Genomic DNA, 26078 nt, shown 5'->3' with positions numbered 1-26078 from the left:
CCCACATTAGGCCCCGCATAGTCCCCCCACATTAGGCCCTGTATAGTCCCCCCACATTAGGCCCCGTATAGTCCCCCCACATTAGGCCCCGTATAGTCCCCCCCACATAAGGCCCAGTATAGTCCCCCCCACATTAGGCCCAGTATAGTCCCCCCCACATTAGGCCCAGTATAGCCCCCCCCACATTAGGCCCAGTATAGTCCCCCCACATTAGGCCCCGTATAGTCTCCCCACATTAGGCCCCGCTTAGTCCCCCCACATTAGGCCCCGCATAGTCCCCCCACATTAGGCCCTGTATAGTCCCCCCACATTAGGCCCCGTATAGTCCCCCCACATTAGGCCCCGTATAGTCCCCCCCACATTAGGCCCAGTATAGTCCCCCCCACATTAGGCCCAGTATAGTCCCCCCCACATTAGGCCCAGTATAGCCCCCCCACATTAGGCCCAGTATAGTCCCCCCACATTAGGCCCAGTATAGTCCCCCCACATTAGGCCCAGTATAGTCCCCCCAAATTAGGCCCAGTATAGTCCCCCCAACATTAGGCCCAGTATAGTCCCCCCCACATTAGGCCCAGTATAGTACCCCCCACATTAGGCCCAGTATAGTCCCCCCCCACATTAGGCCCAGAATAGTCCCCCCCACATTAGGCTCAGTATAGTCCCCCCCACATTAGGCCCAGTATAGTCCCCCCCACATTAGGCCCAGTATAGTCCCCCCCACATTAGGCCCAGTATAGTCCCCCCCCCACATTAGGCCCAGTATAGTCCCCCCACATTAGGCCCAGTATAGTCCCCCCCACATTAGGCCCAGTATAGTCCCCCCACATTAGGCCCAGTATAGTCCCCCCAAATTAGGCCCAGTATAGTCCCCCACACATTAGGCCCAGTATAGTCATCCCCACATTAGGCCCAGTATAGTCCCCCCCCACATTAGGCCCAGTATAGTCCCCCCACATTAGGCCCAGTATAGTCCCCCCCACATTAGGCACAGTATAGTCCCCCCACATTAGGCCCAGTATAGTCCCCCCACATTAGGCCCAGTATAGTCCCCCACATTAGGCCCAGCATAGTCCCCCCACATTAGACCCCACATAGTCCTCCCACATTAGGCCCCGTATAGTCCCCCCACATTAGGCCCCGTATAGTCCCCCCACATTAGGTCCCGCATAGTCCCCCCACATTAGACCCCGCATAGTCCCCCCACATTAGACCCCGTATAGTCCCCCCACATTAGGCCCCGTATAGTCCCCCCACATTATGCCCCGTATATTCAACCCACATTAGGCCCAGTATAGTCCCACCACATTAGGCCCAGTATAGTCCCCCCACATTAGGCCCAGTATAGTCCCCCCACATTAGGCCCAGTATAGTCCCCCCCCACATTAGGCCCAGTATAGTCCCCCCCACATTAGGCCCAGTATAGTCATCCCCACATTAGGCCCAGTATAGTCCCCCCCACATTAGGCCCTGTATAGTCCCCCCACATTAGGCCCAGTATAGTCCCCCCACATTAGGCCCAGTATAGCCCCCCCACATTAGGCCCAGTATAGTCCCCCCCACATTAGGCCCAGTATAGTCCCCCCCACATTAGGCCCAGTATAGTCCCCCCCACATTAGGCCCAGTATAGTCCCCCCCCACATTAGGCCCAGTATAGTCCCCCCACATTAGGCCCAGTATAGTCCCCCCACATTAGGCCCAGTATAGTCCCCCCACATTAGGCCCAGTATAGTCCCCCCACATTAGGCCCAGTATAGTCTCCCCACATTAGGCCCAGTATAGTCCCCCCACATTAGGCCCAGTATAGTCCCCCCACATTAGGCCCAGTATAGTCCCCCCACATTAGGCCCAGTATAGTCCCCCCCCCACATTAGGCCCAGTATAGTCCCCCCCACATTAGGCCCAGTATAGTCCCCCCACATTAGGCCCAGTATAGTCCCCCCACATTAGGCCCAGTATAGTCCCCCCACATTAGGTGCAGTTCCCCCACAAACATACAGCCTTCAGCCATACAGTGTATTACTGAAGGCTGTATGCCTGTGTACTGCCCCCCTTCGGTGTTCCGAGCACCACTCCTCCGGTCCGGCTATACAAGTAGGTCCCGGGACCGGAGGAGCGGTGCTCGGAACACCAAAGGTGACGCGCCGCTGGAAACACTTACCAAGTTGACAGCGCGCGTCCTCCTCGCTGCTCCGGTCCTCTGCGATTGTTGCTATGGGCGCACGCATGGGACGTCAGTGACGTCCCTGCGTGCGCTACCTCCCGGCGGTCCCCGCGTTTTTAAAGTAAACTCGGGGCCGCAGGGACTTAGAGGCATCCCTGTGTCCCAAAAGCATCTTTCGGGACACAGAGGTGTCCCGCGGCAAAAACACCCGGCGGGTGTTTTTCCCACGGCACATCTTACACTATGTCACGGCACACTAGTGTGCCGTGGCACAGTGGTTGAAAAACACTGGGTTAGTGAATGGTGGAGCCGGAGCTTACAGCTTCGGCTCCACCATGCTAGGGAGCGGGGGGGCAGCAATCTCGGTGGGGGGGGGGGGGGGCAATTGCCCCGTTGCACCCCCCCTGGATCTGCCACTGGCTGGGAGTTGTAGCTTTGCAATAGCTGGACAGATGTCTGTCGAAAGGGGGGAAAAGCACCAGAAATAAAGCAATGTGGGCTTTGAAAAACACCATTTATATGTTGTTTTTAATCACAGCCTAAGCCTAGGAACAAACACAATTCTTGTTTGATGTTTTTTTCTTTTTTTGCAAAAAAACAAACAAACATCAAAATCTTCCCCCTCATGTCTTTTCTCAGCTATCTTTGTGCTATTTTTGCTAAAAGCACTGGGGGGGGGGGGGGGGTGTCTTAGAGATTTATCAAAACCAGGGAAGAGGGAAAATGGACCAGTTGCCCATAGCAACCAATCAGGTAGGTAGTTTCTTTCAGTTTTTAAAAAGGCCTCTGAAAAGTGAAAGAAGCGATCTGATTGGTTGCTATGGGCAACTGGTCCACTTGACCTCTGCACAGGTTTTCATACATCTTTCCCAATGTGTATTATTATTATCATCATCATCATCATCATTATTATTATTATTATTATTATTATTATTATTATAGGAAGTGTTTTTTCTTTGGTGTTTTTTTTCCCTCTGGCTTTTCTCATTACAAGTCATGTGATTCTTTCATCATTTGACTGAAGGATTTCTATAAAAAAAAAATAGTGAGAAAATACCCCCCCCCCAAAAAATAAAAAATAAACATGCTCTCGGCATCCCACAGATTTGATAGCCTAAAAACACCATAAAAGGATGAAGAAACCCCCATTAGTGTCTGGTGTTTCATATTACCCTATTGATTCCAACCTAACATGTGCCCGCAGCGAGCATGGTGTTTTTTATGACAAACACGCCAAGTGTAATCCCAGCTGAAATGAATGTTTTCACAATAGGTGTGAACAGGCTGCAGGCTGTGCTAGATATATTTGCATAGTTGCGGCATACAGCACGTGCAGCATTTATGTGGCGGCTTTCCGCTGGCATATATGGCTTTCTGTGCTGGTGAATGCAGCGGGCACTTACTGGCGTTTTTTTCCTAGCTGCACAGTTTTGCACCACAACCACTCCGGCTGGGACCAGGCTGACCGATCTAATGACCAAGATGCCGCAGTGAACGGCTTTCTTTCTGTGAAAGTTCTGGTGAACTACAATGCTCAGAAGAGGAGGAGCGCCATTGAGCTTTTGGAAAGAGAATTAGTTTGGAATGGTCAGGGCCATGTGCGTTTACAAAGCCCCCGTGGTGCCAGAACAGTGGACCCCCCCACATGTGACCCCATTTTGGAAACTACACCCCTCACAGAATTTAATAAGGGGTGCAGTGAGTATTTACACCCCACAGCTCATTGGAACAGTGGGCTGTGCAAATGAAAAATTTTATTTTTCATTTTTACGGACCACTGTTCCAAAAATCTGTCAGACACCTGTGGGGCGTAAATTCTCAATGTACCCCTTATTACATTACGTGAGGGGTGTATTTTCCAAAATGGGGTCACATGTGTCGGGGGTCCATTGTTCTGGCACTATGGGGGCTTTGTAAACACATGTGGCCTTCAATTCCAGACAAATTTTCTCTACAAAATCCCAATGGCGCTCCTTCTCTTCTGAGCATTGTAGTTCACCCGCAGAGCACTTTAAATTCACATATGGGGTATGTTCTTACTCAGAAGAGATGGGGTTACAAATTTTGGGGGGCTTTTTTCCTATTTTCCCTTGTGTAAATGAAAATTTTAGGGTAACACCAGCATTTTTGTGAAAAAAATTTTTTTTTTTTATTTTCCCATCCAACTTTAAAGAAAATTCGTCAAACACCTGTGGGGTGTTCAGGCTCATTATACCCCTTGTCACGTTCGGTGAGGGGTGTAGTTTCCAAAATAGGGTCACATGTAGGTATTTATTTTTTTGCGTTTGTCAGAACCGCTGTACAATCAGCCACCCCTGTGCAAATCACCAATTTAGGCCTCAAATGTACATGGTGCGCTCTCATTCCTGAGCCTTGTTGTGAGCCCGCAGAGCATTTTTTGCTCACATCTGGGGTATTTCCGTACTCAGGAGAAATTGCGTTACAAATTTTGGGGGTCTTTTTTTCCTTTTATCGCTTGTGGAAATAAAAAGTATGGGGCAACACCAGCATGTTAGTGTAAATTTTTTTTTATTTTTTTACACTAACAGGCTGGTGTAGCCCCCAACTTTTCCTTTTCACAAGCGGTAAAAGGAAAGAAAGACCACCAAAATTTGTAGTGCAATTTCTCCCGAGTACGGAGATACCCCATATGTGGCCCTAAACTGTTTCCTTGAAATACGACAGGGCTCCGAAGTGAGAGAGCGCCATGCGCATTTGAGGACTAAATTAGGGATTGCACAGGGGTGGACATAGGGGTATTCTACGCCAGTGATTCCCAAACAGGGTGCCTCCAGCTGTTGCTAAACTCTCAGCATGCCTGGACAGTTAGTGGCTGTCCAGAAATGCTGGGAGTTGTTGTTTTGCAACAGCTGGAGGCTCCGTTTTGGAAACCCTGCCGTACAAGACGTTTTTAATTTTTTATTGGGGGGGGGGGGGGAAAGTGTAAGGGGGTGTACATGTAGTGTTTTACCCTTTATTATGTGTTAGTGTAGTGTAGTGTTTTTAGGGTACATTCACACTGGCGTGCTACGGTGAATTTCCCGCTAGGAGTTTGCGCTGCGGCAAAAAAATTGCCGCAGCCCAAACTTGAAGCAGGAAATTTACTGTAAACCTGTCTTTGTGAATGTACCCTGTGCATTAACATGGGGGGTCAAACCTCCAGCTGTTTCAAAACTACAACTCCCAGCATGTACTGACAGACCGTGCATGCTGGTAGTTGTACTTTTGCAACAGCTGGAGGCACACTGGTTGGAAAACCTTCAGTTAGGTTCTGTTACCTAACTCAGTATTTTCCAACCAGTGCGCCTCCAGCTGTTGCAAAACTACAATTCCCAGCATGTACTAATCACCGAAGGGCATGCTGAGAGATGTAGTTATGCAACAGCTGGAGGTACCCAACTACAATTCCCAGCATGCCGAGACAGCTGTTTGCTTTCTGGGCATGCTGGGGATTGCAGTTTTGCAACATCTGGAGAGCTACAGTTTTTTGACCACTGCACAGTGATCTCCAAACTGTGGACCTCCAGATGTTGCAAAACTACAACTCCCAGCATGCCCAGACAACAAACAGCTATGTTGGCATGCTAGGAGTTGTAGTTTTGCAAGATCTGGAGGGATATAGTTTAGAGACCACTGTATAGTGGTCTCAAACTGCAGCCCTCCAGCTGTTGCAAAACTACATATTCCAGCATGCCCAAACAGCTGTCTGGGCATGCTGGGAGTTGCAGTTTTGCAACATCTGGAGGGCTACAGTTAGAGACCACAGTCTCAGACTGTAGCCCTCCAGATCAACTTATCGGCTTTTGTAGGATCCCGGGAGCCGTCCTCTTCAGAAGCACATGACGCTGGCCGCCGATCAACATCGCCACAGCCTCAGGACCGGTAAGTGGACGTCGGCGCCCGGTCCCCTTCGGTTCCCCATTCTGCCCCACCTATTGTGGGTGGGCAGGACGGGGAAAACGAAAGTTAACCCCCCCGCCCCCGGTCTGCTATTGGTCGTCGCCTCTGACGATCAATAGCAGACCAATAGCAAGGATAGGAGGGGTGGCAACCCTGCCACCTCACTCCTATGCCTACAGGGGGATCGTGGGTGTCTTAAACAACCGCAATCCCCCTTCTATTCCTTGTCACCGGGTCACAATAGACCCGTATGACCCGGAATCGGCACAAATCGCAAGTGTGAATTCACTTGCGATTTGCGCCGATCACCGATGGGGGGGGGGGTCTGATGACCCCCCTGGGCATTTGCGCGGGGTGCCTGCTGATTGATATCAGCAGTCACCCCGGCCCGGTCCCCACCCGGCGGGGACTGAAATTCCCACGGGCGTATGGATACGCCCTGGGTCCTTAAGTACCAGGACGTCAAAGCGTATCCAAACGCCCTAGGTCCTTAAGTGGTTAAACACTAACCTTGAGGTTGAGGAAATTTGACAGATTTGTAAATTATTTCTATTTAAAAATCTTAATCCTTCCAATACTTATCAGCTGCTGTATTCTACAGAGGAAGTTATTTTCTTTTTGGATTTCTTTCCAGTCTGACCACAGTGCTCTCTGCTGACACTCTTTTTATTAGGAAAATACAAAACTTATCAAATACAAAACACAAAGCAAGCTTAACCAGCTATAACATAAATAAGAAATACTCTAGAACCAAAAACAAAACCTCATAAACAAAACCCTGCCTAACCGGCCAGCCCAGCTTTACTAAGATACTAAAATACTAAGATATTAACCCCTTCCCGCAGAATGTCATATTTAAACGCTGGGTTGTGCAGTGCGTTCGCGCATCCCGACGTTTATAAATGACATTCCGATTAACCCGGCGATGCGCAGCATCGCACGGGTTAACTGGCAGAAGTCCCGCTGTTTCCAGCAGGGGACAACTTCTGCTTCACCCCCAGGACCATCCATTGATGGTCCTGGTCAGCGATCACTGTGATTGGTCCCTGTGGACCAATCACAGTGATCTAGGGTGAAAGTTCAGATCCCCCGCCGCACTGCCCGCCCCTGGAAGTCAGGCAGAACGGGGGACGATGGCTGCGGGGGCTCGGGGCATAGGTGGGGGAACACTCGGGGACCGGCGGCCTTACCCGAACCAGCGGTGGGACCGAGGAGCAGCGCGGGACCGGCCACGTTGACGAGCAGCGACGGGACCGGCAGGTAAGTACATGGTCCTCAGAAGCAGCAGTGAAGATCTTCACTGCTGCTTCTAGGAGTCTGAAAACTACAACTCCCAGCATGCCTAGACAGTCTTTGGCTGTCTGGGCATGCTGGGAGTTGTAGTTTTGCAACATCTGTAGGGCCCCAGTTTGGAGACCATTGTATAATGGTCTCCAATCTGTGCTCTTCCAGCTGTTGCAAAACTACAACTCCCAGCATGAACTGACTGTCCAGGAATGCTGGGAGTTTTAGTTCAGCAACATCTGGCCCTTCAGATGTTGCCGAACTACAACTCTCAGCATGCCCTTCAGCTGTCTGGGCATGCTGGGAGTTGTAGTTTTGCAACAACTGGAGACACACTGGTTGGGAAACATTGTTTCTAACTCAGTGTTTCCTAACCTGTGTGCCTCCAGCTGTTGCAAAACTATAACTCCCAGCATGCACTAACAGACCATGCATGCTGGGAGTTGTAGTTTTGCAACATCTGGAGGGCCCCAGTTTGGAGACCATTGTATAATGGTCTCCAATCTGTGCTCTTCCAGCTGTTGCAAAACTACAACTCCCAGTATGCACTGACTGTCCAGGAATGCTGGGAGTTTTAGTTCAGCAACATCTGGCCCTTCAGATGTTGCCGATCTACAACTCCCAGCATTCCCTTCAGCTGTCTGGGCATGCTGGGAGTTGTAGTTTTGCAACAACTGGAGACACACTGGTTGGGAAACATTGTCTGTTTCTAACTCAGTGTTTCCTAACCTGTGTGCCATATACACATACCCCTACACAGCCCCCCTCCCCTAATAAGAACATCCGGTACACCACTGTTTCCAAAGCAGAGCCTCCAGCTGTTGAAAAACAACAACTCCCAGTATTGCCGGACAGCCGTTGACTGTCCACGCATGCTGGGAGTTTTGCAACAGCTGGAGGCACCCTGTTTGGGAATCACTGGCGTAGAATACCCCTATGTCCACCCCTATGCAAATCCCTAATTTAGGCCTCAAATGCACATGGCGCTCTCACTTTGGAGCCCTGTCGTATTTCAAGGCAACAGTTTAGGGTCACATATGGGGTATCGCCGTACTCGGGAGAAATTGCGTTACAAGGTTTGGGGGGTATTTTCTTCTTTAACCCTTCATGAAAAGGAAATGTTGGGGTCTACACCAGAATGTTAGTGTAAAATTTTTTTATTTTTTACACTAACATGCTGATGTTGCCCTATACTTTACATTTTCACAAGAGGTAAAAGGGAAAAAAAGCCCCCCAAAATTTGTAACGCAATTTCTCCTGACTACGGAGATACTCCATATGTGGGCGCAAAGTGCTCTGGGGGCGCACAACAAGGCCTAGAAGGTAGAGCGCACCATGTACATTTGAGGTGATTTGCACAGGGGTGGCTGATTGTTACAGCGGTTTTGACAAACGCAAAAAAAAAAAAAAACACATGTGACCCCATTTCGGAAACGACACCCCTCAGGGAATGTAATGAGGGGTGCAGTGAGAATTTACCCCCCACAGGTGTCTGACGGATCTTTGGAACAGTGGTCCGTGAAAATGAAAACTTGTACAGCCCACTGTTCCAAAGATCTGTCAGACACCAGTGGGGGGGCAAATGCTCACTGTACCCCTTGTTACGTTCCTCAAGGGGTCTAGTTTCCAAAATGGTATGCCATGTGGGTTTTTTTTCTGTCCTGGCACCATAGGGGCTTCCTAAATGCGACATGCTCCCCGAGCAAAATTTGCTCTCAAAAAGCCAAATATGACTCCTTCTCTTCTGAGCATTGTAGTTCGCCCATAGTGCACTTCAGGTCAACTTATGGGGTACCTCCATACTCAGAAGAGATGGGGTTACAAATTTTGGGGGGTATTTTCACATATTAACCCTTGCAAAAATGTGAAATTTGGGGGGAAACACACATTTTAGTGGAAAAATTATTATTTTTTTTTACATATGCAAAAGTCGTGAAACACCTGTGGGGCATTAAGGCTCACTTTATTCCTTATTACGTTCCTCAAGGGGTCTAGTTTCCAAAATGGTATGCCATGTGTTTTTTTTTTTTGCTGTTCTGGCACCATAGGGGCTTCCTAAATGCGACATGCCCCCCGAGCAAAATTTGCTCTCAAAAAGCCAAATATGACTCCTTCTCTTCTGAGCATTGTAGTTCGCCCATAGTGCACTTCAGGTCAGCTTATGGGGTATCTCCATACTCAGAGGAGAAGGGGTTACAAATATTGGGGGGGATTTCCTGCTATTAACCCTTGGGAAAATGTGAAATTTGGGGGGAAACACAATTTAGTGAAAAAAAATATATTTTTTTTACATATGCAAAAGTCGTGAAACACCTGTGGGGTATTGAGGCTCACTTTATTCCTTATTACGTTCCTCAAGGGGTCTAGTTTCCAAAATGGTATGCCATGTGTTTTTTTTTTTTTTGCTGTTCTGGCACCATAGGGGCTTCCTAAATGCGACATGCCCCCCGAGCAAAATTTGCTCTCAAAAAGCCAAATATGACTCCTCTTCTGAGCATTGTAGTTCGCCCGTAGTGTACTTCAGGTCAACTTATGGGGTACCTCCATACTCAGAAGAGAAGGGGTTACAAATATTGGGGGGGTATTTTCTGCTATTAACCCTTGGAAAAATGTGAAATTTGGGGGGAAATACACATTTTAGTGAAAAAAAATAATTATTTTTTTACATATGCAAAAGTCGTGAAACACCTGTGGGGTATTAAGGCTCACTTTATTCCTTGTTATGTTCCTCAAGGGGTCTAGTTTCCAAAATGGTATGCCATGTGAGGTTTTTTTTTTGCTGTTCTGGCACAATAGGGGCTTCCTAAATGCAACATGCCCCCCAAAAACCATTTCAGAAAAACATACTCTCCAAAATCCCCTTGTCGCTCTTTCCCTTCTGAGCCCTCTACTGCGCCCGCCGAACACTTTATATACACATATGATGTATGTGCTTACTCAAGAGAAATTGGGCTACAAATATAAGTATACATTTTCTCCTTTTACCCCTTGTAAAAATTCAAAAATTGGGTCTACAAGAACATGCGAGTGTAAAAAATGAAGATTGTGAATTTTCTCCTTCACTTTGCTTCTATTCCTGTGAAACACCTAAAGGGTTAAAATGATGACTGAATGTCATTTTGAATACTTTGGGGGGTGCAGTTTTTATAATGGGGTCTTTTGTGGGGTATTTCTAATATGAAGACCCTTCAAATCCACTTCAAACCTGAACTGGTCCCTGAAAAATAGTGAGTTTGAAAATTTTGGGAAAAATTGGAAAATTGCTGCTGAACTTTGAAGCCCTCTGGTGTCTTCCAAAAGTAAAACCTCATCACTTCTATGATGCAAACATAAAGTAGACATATTGTATATGTGAATAAAAATTTTTTTTATTTGTAATATACATTTTCCTTACAAGCAGAGAGCTTCAAAGTTAGAAAAATGCAAAATTTTCAAATTTTTCATCAAATTTTAGGATTTTTCACAAGGAAAGGATGCAAGTTACCACAAAAATTTACCACCATGTTAAAGTAGAATATGTCACGAAAACACAATCTCGGAATCAGAATGATAACTAAAAGCATTCCAGAGTTATTAATGTTTAAAGTGACAGTGGTCAGATGTGCAAAAAACGCTCTGGTCCTTAAGGCCAAAATGGGCTTGGTCCTGAAGGGGTTAAAATATGCCCAAAATATCTAATCAAACACTCACATGCTTACCGAAAATGAACATAAGAAAAATAAATAAATAAATAAAATAGCACAACTTGGCTTGTCAAAATATAAACATAAAAGTTATCATTACCCGACTATAAATCAAAACCATCCATACTTGGGAACACGCAACAAGAAAAGTAAACAGAAAAGTAGCAAGCACACCTAAAAAAAAAAAAAATGAATAAATAAATAAAATAAAAAATAATTATTGTATGTTTTTTTACATTTTATTTTTTTATATATTTTTTAATTTATTTTTTACATTTTTTATATTTTTTTAATCTATATATATATATTTTTTTCTCATATATTAAAATAATAAATAGATAAATAAATAAATAAAAAAATTACAAAAAAAATGTATATTGCAATAATAATAATAATAATAATAATAATAATAAAAATAATCAAAATAATCATATCACACATACATTCACTTACAAAACGTCCAAAGTAACTGGATCCTCTATCCGGGACTAATGAAAATACCAAAGAAAACATAAAACAGACCAAATAACTGAAATAAACAAAATAAACAACAAATCAACACAACAACTGGTCCGGCTACCATAACGCTATAACATGAAACAATATGAAACAATATAGATATAACACAATATAGGTACAAAATTACTAAATTTACTATATAAATAAAATATAATATAAACAAAATATATGCACTACAGAAAACACCTACAAAATCAATAGAAAACCCTAGGAAAAACCCTACACTAAAACTGTACCCTCACCCACCCCCCGGTCATCAGAGTTCCTACACTTCAAATTATCCCTCACATATAGCTTCCCCTGAAAGCAGCGCCAGGCCAAGTCCCAAAACTTCTGGGGGATCCTTTTCATGTTTAAAAGGTACAACCCCACCCTCAGATCCCGACCTGGGCAGTCCCTGAGCGCCAGAGGCTTCTGGAAGTGGGTCAACAGAACCCTTTTGTCAAGGAACTGCCTTCACTGGGTCCTGATCTCCCACACTCCCAGACCCCACCGACGTATCGCCTTCAGAGTCGGGGTAGCGTAAGCCGGAAGATATCCATGGGGCGTAGGGAGGTCCTTCACTTGCCCTCCTGTCTCCCATTCCTGGAAGAAAGGCCGAAACCATTCCCTGCAGGAGAGTACCCACGGAGAAGCCCTCTCTGACCAGAGGTTTGAGATGTTAGCTTTCAAGAAGGTGTTGGTTAAGAACACCACAGGGTTTACCATAGATAAACCCCCTAGTCTCCTAGTGCGGTACGTAACCTCCCTCTTGACTAGGTTCATCCTGTTTCCCCATAACAGTTGGAAAAACAGGCTGTAGATTCTAATGTAGTAAGCTTCTTTCAAGATACATACGCTGCAGATAGATAAACAAGGGGAGCAGGTACGATTTAATCAGGTGTACCCTTTCCCTGAGGGTCATAGACCAACCCTTCCATTGGTCCACCTTCTGAGCGGCATCCTGGAGCTTACCATCCCAGTTTTTGGTTGGATAATCATCCTGGCCGAATATGATGCCCAAAACTTTTGCTGACTCTTGGGGCCCGGGAAGAGTGTCCGGGAGATCAAACGTGGGATCTCCCCCTCCCAGCCAGAGACTCTCACACTTATCCCGGTTGATCTTAGACCCAGATGCCTCCGATTAGCGGTCCACTTCCGACATCACCACATCGACCTCCTCTCGCGAGAAGACAAAAATAGTGACATCGTCAGCGTACGCCACCACTCTCTGGGCGACATCCAGCTCCGCCAGACTCATCCTGACTCCCGCCAACGGCCCACAATGTACCCTCCGGACGAAGGGATCGATCGCAAACACGTATAAAAGCAGGCTCAAAGGACAACCCTGACGGACTCCGGACCCCACCTCAAAACAGCGGCCAGACCAACCGTTCACCAGTGGGAAACTCTCTGCCCCTGCATACAAGATCTTAAGCCAATTAACAAAAGTACTCGGTAAGCCATATCTCAGGAGGACGGACCAGAGGTATTCGTGGTTCACCCGATCAAACGCTTTGGCCTGATCCAGCGACAGCAAGTACCCCTTCCAGAAACCCGCTCTACTCCGCTCCACTGCCTCCCTGACACTAAGGACCGCACTTAAGGTGCTTCGGCCTGGAACAGAGCAGTGCTGAGCCCCCGAAAGGAGCCGGGGTGCAAACTTCACCAGCCGATTAAACAGTATCTTAGCCAGAAGCTTCCTGTCCGTATTGAGAAGAGCTATGGGCCTCCAATTCTCAATATGGCTGGGATCTTTACCCTTTGACAGAAGAATCAGGGCTGACCTCCTCATTGAATTCGGCAGACTGCCCGAGGAGAGACACTCATTGAATACCTCAGTCAAGAGGGGAGCTAAAGACTCCTTAAAGGTCCTGTACCACTCGGATGTTAAGCCATCCGGACCTGGCGACTTCTTAGGAGCGAGCCCCTCGATCGCCAGCCTCACTTCCTCTTCCCTGATTTCTTCTGCCAAAACATAAAGAGAGGGGTCTACCCCTGGCTCAGGAATGGTTTCAGCCAGGAAAGCCGACATCTTGTCTTGATCTAGATCCTTCCTTCCCAAGAGGTGCGAGTAGAAGGATCTGACGACCTCCAAGATCCCTGATCTGGACCGATTCAGAGATCCTGTACTATCAATCAGTCCTGAAATGACTTTACTACTCACTGACATCTTACAGTTTGTGTAAGGGTCGGGCGAGCGGTACTTCCCGAAATCCCTCTCAAAAACCAAAGATGCGTGCCTATCGTACTGACACCCCATCAGCAAGGATTTCACTCTGGAGATATCCTCACGGCTACCTCCAGTCGAGACAAGAAGCTCGAGTTTCCTACTCAGACCCTGATACAGGCGATACCTGTTCAGGGACCTGAGGCTCGAGAGCTGGTGGAAGAACCCCGCAACCCGCTTCTTGAATATCTCCCACCACTCTGACTTACTACTACATAGGCCCAGTAAAGGTACCTGACTCTGAAGAAAATCCTCAAAGGACTGTCTTATCTCCGCTTCCTCCAGGAGGGACAAATTCAGCTTCCAATAACCTTTTGCCATCCGGGGGGGTCTCTGAAACATTCAGGGAAAACAAAATCATACAGTGGTCGGAGAACTCCACCTCAACCACGGACACTGCGGAAGCTACGGCTTCCTCCTTTAAATAAAACCTATCTATCCTAGACCTGCGACTACCTTGATGATAGGGGAAACCCGTGTGGCCTGAGGGGCTCCGGATGTGGGCATCCTCTAGGCGAGCTTCTCTAGCTATGCTAATCAGTGCAACACTATTGCAAGTCAGCGGACCATTGGAGCCTCTCCTATCTTGAGACCTCGTGACATTATTGAAGTCCCCTCCAAAGATCACTTGCCGACTCGTAAAAAGAAAGGGCTTAATCCTCATAAAGAGATCTTTACGGCCCCGCTTAGTTTGCGGGGCGTAGATGTTAATGAGCCGGAGCTCTTGTCCCTTCATGAAGACATCTAAGATCAGGCACCTCCCCATTTCTAACTCAATAACCCGTCTGCATTCAACAGGAGCAGTAAAAAGGACCGCCACCCCACTATACGGCTCAGCCGCAAGAGACCAGTGGGAGGGACCGCGCCTCCACTCTCTTCTGGCTTTTACCAGGGAGGCTAGATCTGACAACCTGGTCTCTTGTAAAAAGAAAATGTCAGTTTCAACACGGCCGAGAATATCAAAGGCTGCGAATCTAGCCGTATCTGATTTTATGCTGGCACAGTTAATGGATGCCAACGTCAGTGGGGTGAGTGCCGCCATCCTAGGTGATTGAGTTAGATGGCCTCACCCCTTAAACCTTCTTCCTCTCCTTCCCTCGACACCCATCTGAATCGGAGGAAGACCCTTTGCCTCTTTTTAAACTCAGGGATATATCCATCCCAGGATCTTTACCTCCAGCATCTGGTGTTACCTCAGCCCCTGAGGAAACTGCCCCAGAGGAAGGAGGCTCGGCACCTCCTGGAGGCCGCACTGCCTCCGGACCCTCGAGAAGAGGAGGGGAGATGGTATCCCCAAGGGCCTCATATCGATTTGAAAGGACGATCAGAGGGTCAGAGACTGAGTTGTTCCTTCTATGGTCTGAGGCTACAACTGAAGAGGAGGACTGCGCAGCCTTACTCTTATCCTTCTTCTTCTTCCTCCTCTTCTTCTTTTCCTGGCCACCATTTACTGTCTGCCCCTCCTTCTCCTGCTCATCCACAGTTTCGGATTCAGAGGCATGACTGGAGGAAGGAGCATCTTGACCTTCTTCCCTACGCAGTCTCCCTATCTCCTCATCCAGTTCGGCCCCACCCAAAGCCTCAGAGTTATTCTGACCTCCTTCTGAGCCAGTGTCTGGAGTGGGACCCCGAGCCACCCCTGACACCTGGGCATTCTCAAGGGCCCTCTCCAACCTGCGCTTCTCCTCTCGCCTCCACATAGAGGGGGTCTTATATTTTTCCTTCACTGGCTTTGGTGCCCCCTCTCCTCCACTAGTCCCCTCCCCCGCTGGGGCAACCGTTAGGCTCTCCCCAGCCGGGGCGGTCACAGTGTTAGAGAACGAGCGTGGACACCGGCTGAACGGGTGACCTAGGTCACCACACAAGTTACACCAAATCTGCCCACAGGTGGCCGCCAGAGGACCCACCCCACAGCAGAGGGCGCATATCTGCTGAGTGCAGTTGGCACTAAAGTGGTTTGGGTCACCACACCTGTGACACAGCCTCGGCTGCCCCTCGTAGAAGATCTGAATCCTGTCGCGTCCCAGAAAGGCGGCCGAAGGGATGTGGGTGACCGTGTTCCCTGAACGCCTGAGACGAACGGAAAACGTCCAGGCCCCAGACCATATATTGTGCTCGTCAAAGTTCTTCCGGGGGACGTCCGTCACCTCCCCGTACCTACCCAGCAAGGTCATAATGTCATAACAAGAAAGTGACTTGTTACGGGTCAAAACGGTCACTTTCTTTACCATACTCTGGCGAGATACCGCTTTTACAGCGAAATCTCGCCATCCGGGCTCGTTTTTCATCAGCTCATAATTAGACCAAAAGAGATCTAGTCCTTCCGGCCTAACAAAGCTGACGTCAAACTCGGAGGAGCCGAAGGGGTGAATCAGGTCAAAGATGTCCCCAGCCCTGAAACCCATCTGTAAAAGAAGCTCCACCACCACCACGCATCTTCGCCTTTCCAGACCAAACGGGCCACATTCCTGCGACCTACCTCCTGCCCGGGTGTCTGGAGGGACCATATGGCCTACCCATTCCTCTCTCGGAACGCTCCCAGACCGTGTCTCTCAACCCAAAAAGACAGGTCCATCTCCTTTCCCTCTACCTGGAGCATCCTTTCTCCTCTCTTTAGTGCCTCCAGGAGGCGCCGTTGCAACTGACCTTCACCAGATGCAGGAGGTAAAGATCCTACTGAACCCCCAGCTGCCACACTTGCATAACTCCTGACGACCGGGGGGGCAGCGGGACCAGACACCGTCCCTACATCCCCGCCTAGGCCACCTGTACTGCCACAAAAGCCACTCTTATTCCTACCATCCACACCACTACTACTACTCTCATTCACACCACTACTCCTCCCATCTGCACCACTACCACTCCTCTCATTCACACCACTACCACCCCTCCTCTTCACTCCACTATCACCACTCTTATTCACTTCACTGCCACTCCTCCCAATCACTCCACTACCACTCCTCCCATCTGCACCACTACCACTCCTCTCATTCACTCCACTATCACCACTCTCATTCACACCACTACCACTCCTCCCATCCACAACACTACCACTCCTCCCATCTACACCACTACCACTGCTCCCATCTACACCACTACCACTCCTCCCATCTGCACCACTACCACTCCTCCCATCTGCACCACTACCACTCCTCCCATCTACACCACTACCACTCCTCCCATTTGCACCACTACAACTGCCACATACACCCCTCTCATCCACAGCACTACCACTCCCATCTTTCAAACACCTTGTATTAACATTGCTTTTATTGACAGTATTTTTGGGATCAGCAGCTGCTTCACCCACTACCTCTGGGCTGGCCTGGACATGCTTTAGCTTGGCCTTTTTGTACATTCTCAGGTCACCGGCTGCTGCCATTATCGGCGACGCTGACTCCTCCTCCATTCGAGATGTTACCACCGACATCACCTCCCGAAGCTGAGGCTGCCCCTCCGGGCGCAACTTCACCCCTCCTCGTGCCACTGATGTGCAGGGACTCCCCTCTCTCACAGGGGAGATCCCTGCAGTGTCCGCGCCAAACACTGTGCCCAACCGCACGGGCTCAGCAGCAGGTTCTGACACCTGGACGCTCCCCCCCCCCTCTCAGGGGAGTGCTCCGCAGCACCGACACTACTAGCAGCGCCCAGGGGACCGCCCCCCGAGCAGAAGATCTCACCACACACCTCAGGTGCCTGGACACTCCCCCCCCCCTCTCAGGGAAGTGCCCCGCAGGGCTAGTAAAATTGCCCACAATACTCGGGGAACCACTCCCCTTGCAAACTGCCGCATAACTATTGCCCACCATTAGCCCGTCCTGCTCTTCCCTACCAGCAGGACGCGTGACTGTAGCACCTGCGGCCATGTTGGATGCAGCACTGTACCCCCCGTGCTGGTCCCGTTCCACAGCAGAAGCGGGATCTGGCTGGGTGGGAGGCCCAGCAGCCTGAATCAACTTTTCAGGTGGCCCAGACTGCTGGATTGGAGAGAAAACAAACTTTATCTGCTCCTCAGCCTTTTTCTTCTTCTTCTTTTTTTTTCCTCTTCCTCCTCTCAGGGCCCAGGTCCTGGCCAAAACTGCAATTTTCCAGACGGTTGGGTGACTCCTGCATCACTATGGCCCGCAGGAGCCCCCCACAGACCAGTCCACTGTCACCGCCATCACTACTGTCACTTTCCTCAGAGGTGGCTGGTAAGGCGACTTGGGCAGGGTTGATGTAATCTGCACTCGGGGTGACAGAGGTCTTAGGGGTATACGGGGTATCACACATATCCCCCTCACTCTCATCTCCCTCACTGCCGCCATCTCCCTCACCACCTTCCTCCATCTTCTCCTCCGTGACACACAAGCACTCTTCCTCCCCCTGACTATCCTCTTCCTCCTTCACAGGGGTACGCATGGTTTTATAGCGGTCTTCATTCTTTAATTTTTCTTTAAACATGCCTGCACCCTCTACAATCAGCATTCGGGCTCTCAACACCTCCTGCTCCTCTGCCTTCAGCTGACACACCCTGGCAGCGAACCTTGCCCTCATGGCCTTGGCAGAGTTATCTGTTTGGTAGCGAGCAAACTTCAGTTCTTCCCTTATGATTTTCAGCTTTTTTCCCAGCTACTCATATTCTACTAGATTTGCCTGCATGCGGGAACCGAAAGTAGCTAGCGACTCCCTGGGACCCTTCACCCCCTATTGCTGGGGTTCCATAGTATCAGACACAGTCCCCGAAGACATAACCATAAGCTTCTTACCGGACGCCTTGCGGTTTCCAGCGACGGACGGGGGAGTGGGCTCCACATTACTGCGGAGCCTGCTGGATCTTCTCACCCTGTCCTGGGAATCGGCCGTAGCTCTCCCACTCCCACCCCCCGCCGTCCTAGTTCGAGGGGTGGAAGTCTGGGGCTCCATAGCAGGAGGCTCTCCCAAGGAAGCTGCCACCCTCCTGGGGAAAAGGCTGTAGGAAACACTGCTTCAATCCTCTCTCTCTGGAAAACTCTGGAAGTCAGACACACCCAACAGCTGCTGTGTTCCACAGGAAGTGCTCTCTGCTGACACCTCTGTCCATGTCAGGAACTGTCCGGAGTAGGAGAAGTTTACTATGGAGATTTGCTCCTACTCACAGAGAGCACTGTAGTCAGACCGAAAAGAACTATACAACTTCCTCTGTAGCATACGGCAGCTGATAAGTACTGTAAGGATTAAGATTTTTAAGAAGTAATTTACAAATCTGTTTAACTTTCTTGCACCAGTTGATTTAAAAAAGCTAAAATAAAATAATGTTTTCCCCCGGAGTACCCCTTTTACGTAACACCTGTAAATTCTGCACTACGAATATCAGCAGCCACTGAAGAGAGGTCATCCAACAACTGAAGTCCCAAAAAAATCTGCCACTAAATCCCTCAAGCAACCGTTCAGCCCCAGTCCAGAACCATCTGACCGGACCACAGGGACCAGTGTGGAGGAGAACAGTGTCCAGGCTGTAAAATAGAAGAACACTGGAGCAGCCAGATACACTGACTCTAAGGCTGAGCCTCATACTTCTACCGAAGCTGCAGAGTTATAGGGGAACTGTAATAATGAAAGTACTACAACCCCCAGTGTGGTCAGTCTGTGCCCCCCTAAGGGTCAGGGTTGGAGGAGGCACAGGTTGAAAAGACACACTACAATGGGAGTTGTAGTACTGTAGTTGTTAAAGAAAAAAAAGATGTTTTCATCAGGTTGCCCATAGCAACCAATCAGATTACTTCTTTCATTCTTGAGAAGACCTCTGAAAAATAAAAGAAGTGATCTGATTGGTTGCTAAGAGCAACTGGACAACATTTCCTCTCCACAGGTACATTTCCCCGATTGTCTTCATATTTAGGATGAGAATCTACTGACAAAGTGAGTAGCCAACCATTTCTGGGCATAAAACTCTGTAAGAGACAGCAGTCTGGGGGCGTCTGTGGTGGACATGAAGGAAGGGGGGGGGTCCAGGGAAATTGAGATTTGACGTCTGCAGCGAGCGCTTCTCACTGAGCGACGGGTCTCATCCCAGGTATTGCAGGGGGACCCCCCACGATCAGCTACTTATCCCATAACCCATGGATAGGGGATAAGTTAATTTTTGCCATAGTTTTCCTTTAATTGGCCAGAACACACCCAAAATCGGTCCCAGCCAAATATTGCTTTGTGTCCTGTCATTTCTCCCAGCTGTTCTTTTTCTACCTGCTTGTAAGGCATGCCTACACTCTCTAATTCCTTAAAGTGGTACTCCGCCCCTAGATATCTTATCCCCTACCTTAAGGATAGGACAAAAGATGACTGATCACTGGGACCCCCGCAATCTTCATGCAGCACCCGGCGTTCCAAATAATATATTTAGAACTCTGGGTTCTCGTGGTGCGGGTCGTGACCTCACGCCACGCCCTTTCCATTTATGTCTATGGGAGGTGGTGTGATGTCACAAGAAGGTGTGGCATGATGTCACGAATCCCACCACAGGAACCAGTGAGCTAAACATACTATTTAGAATTTTGGTTGCTGCGTGGAGATTGCTGGGGTCCCAGCAGCAGGATCCCATTGATCAGACATCTTATCCCCTATCCTTTACATAGGGGATAAGATATCTATACCCCTTTAAGGGACAGTTCATGTACCCAAAAGTTGATCCTTTGCAACCGTATGACCCCTAGCAAGTTCCCTGCATGAGTCCCATTCATCAGAAAAAGGCTTGTGCATGGAACTTGCTGGGTGTTCTACGTTTGCCTCATAAACTGAACCAGCCAGCACCAGTTGCCTCTCTCCGCACCGCATTATGCAGATCGTGCAGGAGAGCAGCTTTGGTCATCCATGTTTTGCTAACTCTATTTTCACACACAGAAATAAATAAATGAGTCGAACAAGTCAAAGAACAGTTTAAAAAAAGGGGAACTTTATTTATTATTTATTAAAATGTTTGTGTAGGGGATTTTTTGTAACCTCCCATCACTCACAAAGAGCGTACAGTAACTAATACTCAGGACAGGAAAAACCTCCAGAGGGGAGGAAACCTGTAGGGAATCCATGGCTACTGTATGGCCCTTCCTCTGGGCATACTAAAGGAGGTTACCGCTAGAATTTGGGCAAATGTTTCTGTGTATGTGCATGATTCCTAGGCCTGTGCCTTCATCCAACGTCTTGCTGTAGGTCCCGAAATGCTACTCCATGTCCTGGAAATAGTGCATCTAAGATAGGGGACAAAAAAGATAGATTATTTACATGTTTATCATAGAAATACACATGGAACTGCAATAAAGACCTTTTGGACAAAACAATGTAACACTTACCAGTCACAGTCATGTGCATGACTTTGCATTCCTGTGTCCCTACACAGTATCCAGCACCGGCCCCTCACTGATGAACAGGACCAGTGTTATTTCTGGGGCTATGCCTTCATCCAACGTCTTGCTGTAGGTCCGGAAATGCTACTCCATGTCCTGGAGATAATGCATCTAAGATAAGAAAAAAAAGATAGATTATTTACATGTTTATCATAGAAATACACATGGAACTGCACTAAAGATCTTTTGGACACAACAATGTAACACTTACCAGTCACAGTCATGTGTATGACTTTGCATTCCCACGTCCCTACACAGTGTCCAGCACCGGCCCCTCACTGATGGAGAATGAACAGGAGCCGTGTTATTTCTGCTCAGTGCTGCTCTTTGGTGGACAATGGTTATGACATCACATGTGTGACACGCTGTTACCTCCTGGGAGTTCTATTTCAGTAGTGCTGCTCTCTGATTGGCTGAAAATCAAAAAAGCTTTCTAATATATTCTGTATGACTGTTATCTAAGGTTTTTGACAATTTTTATTAAAATGGCGCCACTCCCTGTGGGTGTGTTATATTTGTTTCTCCTAACCAGACATTCTGTATAAGTAATATCATTTGGTGGCCCCAACAGCCTGGGCCCATAGGTTTCTTACATAGATCAATGCTACTCCGGTAGGCTCAATGAGCAGCACTGGCCGCCGGGACGTCTGACGAGTGACGTCCCTGACGTTGCGGTCTGGAGCGAAGGATGTCACTAGTCATACGTCCCAGCAGCCATTGATTTAAAGTGGTCGTGGCTCCTGCTGCCAGTTCAAGATCAGACACCATGGCCCTAGATTGACATACTGCAACACCGATCCCCTGTGGCTGCCCACCTGTTGCAAAACTACAACTCTCAGCCTTCGGCTGTCAGGGCATGCTGGGAGTTGTAGCTTTGCAATAGCTGGACAGACGTCTGTCGAAAGGGGGGAAAAAGCACCAGAAATAAAGCAATGTGGGCTTTGAAAAACACCATTTATATGTTGTTTTTAATCACAGCCTAAGCCTAGGAACAAACACAATTCTTGTTTGATGTTTTGGTTTTTTTTTGCACAAAAAAACAAACATCAAAATCTTCTCCCTCATTTCTTTTCTCAGCTATCTTTGTGTTATTTTTGCTAAAAGCACTGGGGGGGGGGGGGGGGGAGGGGGAGGGGTTGTCTTAGAGATTTATCAAAACCAGGGAAGAGGGAAAGTGGACCAGTTGCCCATAGCAACCAATCAGGTAGTTTCTTTCATTTTTAAAAAGGCCTCTGAAAAGTGAAAGAAGCGATCTGATTGGTTGCTATGGGCAACTGGTCCACTTGACCTCTGCACAGGTTTTCATACATCTGTCCCAATGTGTATTATTATTATCATCATCATCATCATTATCATTATTATTATTATTATTATTATGGGAAGTGTTTTTTCTTTAGTGTTTTTTTTCCCTCTGGCTTTTCTCATTACAAGTCATGCGATTCTTTCATCATTTGACTGAAGGATTTCTAAAAAAAAAAATTGTGAGAAAATACCCCCCCCCCCCAAAAAAAAAACAAAAAAAAAAAACATGCTCTCGGCATCCCACAGATTTGATAGCCTAAAAACACCATAAAAGGATGAAGAAACCCCCATTAGTGTCTGGTGTTTCATATTACCCTATTGATTCCAACCTAACATGTGCCCGCAGCGAGCATGGTGTTTTTTATGACAAACACGCCAAGTGTAATCCCAGCTGAAATGAATGTTTTCACAATAGGTGTGAACAGGCTGCAGGCTGTGCTAGATATATTTGCATAGTTGCGGCATACAGCACGTGCAGCATTTATGTGGCGGCTTTCCGCTGGCATATATGGCTTTCTGTGCTGGTGAATGCAGCGGGCACTTACTGGCGGTTTTTTCCTAGCTGCACAGTTTTGCACCACAACCACTCCGGCTGGGACCAGGCTGACCGATCTAATGACCAAGATGCCGCAGTGAACGGCTTTCTTTCTGTGAAAGTTCTGGCGAACTACAATGCTCAGAAGAGGAGGAGCGCCATTGAGCTTTTGGAAAGAGAATTAGTTTGGAATGGTCAGGGCCATGTGCGTTTACAAAGCCCCCCGTGGTACCAGAACAGTGGACCCCCCCACATGTGACCCCATTTTGGAAACTACACCCCTCACAGAATTTAATAAGGGGTGCAGTGAGTATTTACACCCCACAGATCTTTGGAACAGTGGGCTGTGCAAATGAAAAATTTAATTTTTCATTTTTACGGACCACTGTTCCAAAAATCTGTCAGACACCTGTGGGGGTAAATTCTCAATGTACCCCTTATTACATTACGTGGCGGGTGTAGTTTCCAAAATGGGGTCACATGTGTCGGGGGTCCATTGTTCTGGCACTATGGGGGCTTTGTAAACACATGTGGCCTTCAATTCCGGACAAATTTTCTCTACAAAATCCCAATGGCGCTCCTTCTCTTCGGAGCATTGTAGTTCGACCGCAGAGCACTTTAAATTCACATATGGGGTATGTTCTTACTCAGAAGAGATGGGGTTACAAATTTGGGGGAAGCTTTTTTCCTATTTTCCCTTGTGAAAATGAAAAATTTAGGGTAACACCAGCATTTTAGTGAAAAAAATATTTTTTTTTCATTTTCCCTTCCAACTTTAATGAAAATTCATCAAACACCTGTGGGGTGTTCAGGCTCATTATACCCCTTGTCACGTTCGGTGAGGGGTGTAGTTTCCAAAATGGGGTCACATATGGGTATTTTTATTTTTTTTGCGTTTGTCAGAACCGCTGTACAATCAGCCACCCCTGTGCAAATCACCAATTTAGGCCTCAAATGTACATGGTGCGCTCTCATTCCTGAGCCTTGTTGTGAGCCCACAGAGCATTTTACGCTCACATCTGGGGTATTTCCTTACTCAGGAGAAATTGCATTACAAATTTTGGGGGTCTTTTTTTCCTTTTACCGCTTGTGGAAATAAAAAGTATGGGGCAACACAAGCATGTTAGTGTAAACATTTTTATTTTTTTACACTAACAGGCTGGTGTAGCCCTCAACTTTTCATTTTCACAAGCGGTAAAGGGAAAAAAAGACCCCAAAAATTTGTAGTGCAATTTCTCCCGAGTACGGAGATACCCCATATGTGGCCCTAAACTGTTTCCTTGAAATACGACAGGGCTCCGAAGTGAGAGAGCGCCATGCGCATTTGAGGACTAAATTAGGGATTGCACAGGGGTGTACATAGGGGTATTCTACGCCAGTGATTCCTAAACAGGGTGCCTCCAGCTTTTGCTAAACTCCAAGCATGCCTGGACAGTCAGAGGCTGTCCAGAAATGCTGGGAGCTGTTGTTTTGCAACAGCTGGAGGCTCCATTTTGGAAACCCTGTCGTACAAGACGTTTTTAATTTTTTATTGGGGGGGGGGGGGGGACAGTGTAAGGGGGTGTATATGCAGTGTTTTACCCTTTATTATGTGTTAGTGTAGTGTAGTGTTTTTAGGGTAAATTCACACTGGCGTGTTACGGTTAATTTCCCGCTAGGAGTTTGCGCTGCGGCGAAAAATTTTAAGTAGGAAATTTACTGTAAGCCTGTCCGTGTGAATGTACCCTGTACATTCACATGGGGGGCAAACCTCCAGCTATTTCAAAACTACAACTCCCAGCATGTACTGACAGACCGTGCATGCTGGGAGTTGTACTTTTGCAACAGCTGGAGGCACACTGGTTGGAAAACCTTCAGTTAGGTTATGTTACCTAACTCAGTATTTTCCAACCAGTGTGCCTCCAGCTGTTGCAAAACTACAACTCCCAGCATGTACTAATCACCGAAGGGCATGCTGGGAGATGTAGTTATGCAACAGCTTGAGATACCCAACTACAATTCCCAGCATGCCGAGACAGCTGTTTGTTTTCTGGGCATGCTGGGAATTGCAGTTTTGCAACATCTGGAGAGCTACAGTTTTTAAATCACTGCACAGTGATCTCCAAACTGTGGACCTCCAGATGTTGCAAAACTACAACTTCCAGCATGCCCAGACAACAAACAGCTATGTGGGCATACTAGGAGTTGTAGTTTTGCAAGATCTGGAGGGATATAGTTTAGAGACCACTGTATAGTGGTCTCAAACTGCAGCCCTCCAGCTGTTGCAAAACTACATATTCCAGCATGCCCAAACAGCTGTCTGGGCATGCTGGGAGTTGTAGTTTTGCAACATCTGGAGGGCTACAGTTAGAGACCACAGTCTCAGACTGTAGCCCTCCAGATCAACTTACCGGCTTCCATACCATCCCGGGAGCCGTCCTCTTCAGAAGTAAGTGACGGGTAAGTGGACGTCGGCGCCCGGTCCCCTTTGGTTCCCCGTTCTGCCCCGCCTATTGTGGGTGGACAAGACGGGGAAAATGAAAGTTAACCCCCCCCGCCCCCGGTCTGCTATTGGTCGTCCCCTCTGACGATCAATAGCAGACCAATAGCAGGGATAGGAGGGGTGGCAACCCTGCCACCCCACTCCTATGCCTACAGGGGGATCGTGGGTGTCTTAGACAACCGCGATCTCCCTTCTATTTCGGGTCACCGGGTCACAATAGACCCGTATGACCCGGAATCGGCGCAAATCGCAAGTGTGAATTCACTTGCGATTTGCGCCGATCACCGATGGGTGGGGGGGGTCATCACAAATGCACCACTGGGCATTTGTGCGGGGTGCCTGCTGATTCATATCAGCAGTCACCCCGGCCCGGTCCCCGTCCGGCGCGCAGCGGGGACTGAAATTCCCACGGGCGTATGGATACGCCCTGGGTCCTTAAGTACCAGGACGTCAAAGCTTATCCATACGCCCTAGGTCCTTAAGTGGTTAAACACTAACCTTGAGGTTGGGGAAATTTGCCAGATTTGTAAATTATTTCTATTTAAAAATCTTAATCCTTCCAATACTTATCAGCTGCTGTAATCTACAGAGGAAGTTATTTTCTTTTTGGATTTCTTTCCAGTCTGACCACAGTGCTCTCTGCT

General features: G+C 48.0%; 2 long non-coding RNA genes across 2 annotated transcripts in view; both read right to left on the bottom strand.

Moving 5' to 3' along the window:
* The window catches only part of LOC130368173 (uncharacterized), a 13041-nt gene extending 10867 nt beyond the window's left edge, over nucleotides 1-2174 (bottom strand). Inside the window, exon 1 of the long non-coding RNA XR_008892316.1 lies at nucleotides 2160-2174. This is a non-coding gene — a long non-coding RNA (uncharacterized LOC130368173). The remainder of the gene's footprint in view (nucleotides 1-2159) is intronic.
* An 18470-nt stretch (nucleotides 2175-20644) lies between these two features.
* Nucleotides 20645-21461, bottom strand: LOC130368172 (uncharacterized). Its single transcript, XR_008892314.1, has 3 exons — nucleotides 21327-21461; nucleotides 21062-21226; nucleotides 20645-20959 (listed from the first exon to the last, which is right to left on the bottom strand). It is a non-coding gene; the product is annotated as an uncharacterized LOC130368172 (long non-coding RNA).
* Between the last annotated feature and the right edge of the window lie 4617 nt (nucleotides 21462-26078).

This window comes from Hyla sarda, chromosome 4 (genome assembly GCF_029499605.1).
Source record: "Hyla sarda isolate aHylSar1 chromosome 4, aHylSar1.hap1, whole genome shotgun sequence".
NCBI lineage: Eukaryota > Metazoa > Chordata > Amphibia > Anura > Hylidae > Hyla > Hyla sarda.
Note: the sequence above shows the minus strand (reverse complement) of the source record. Positions and strands in the feature narration are given on the sequence as shown.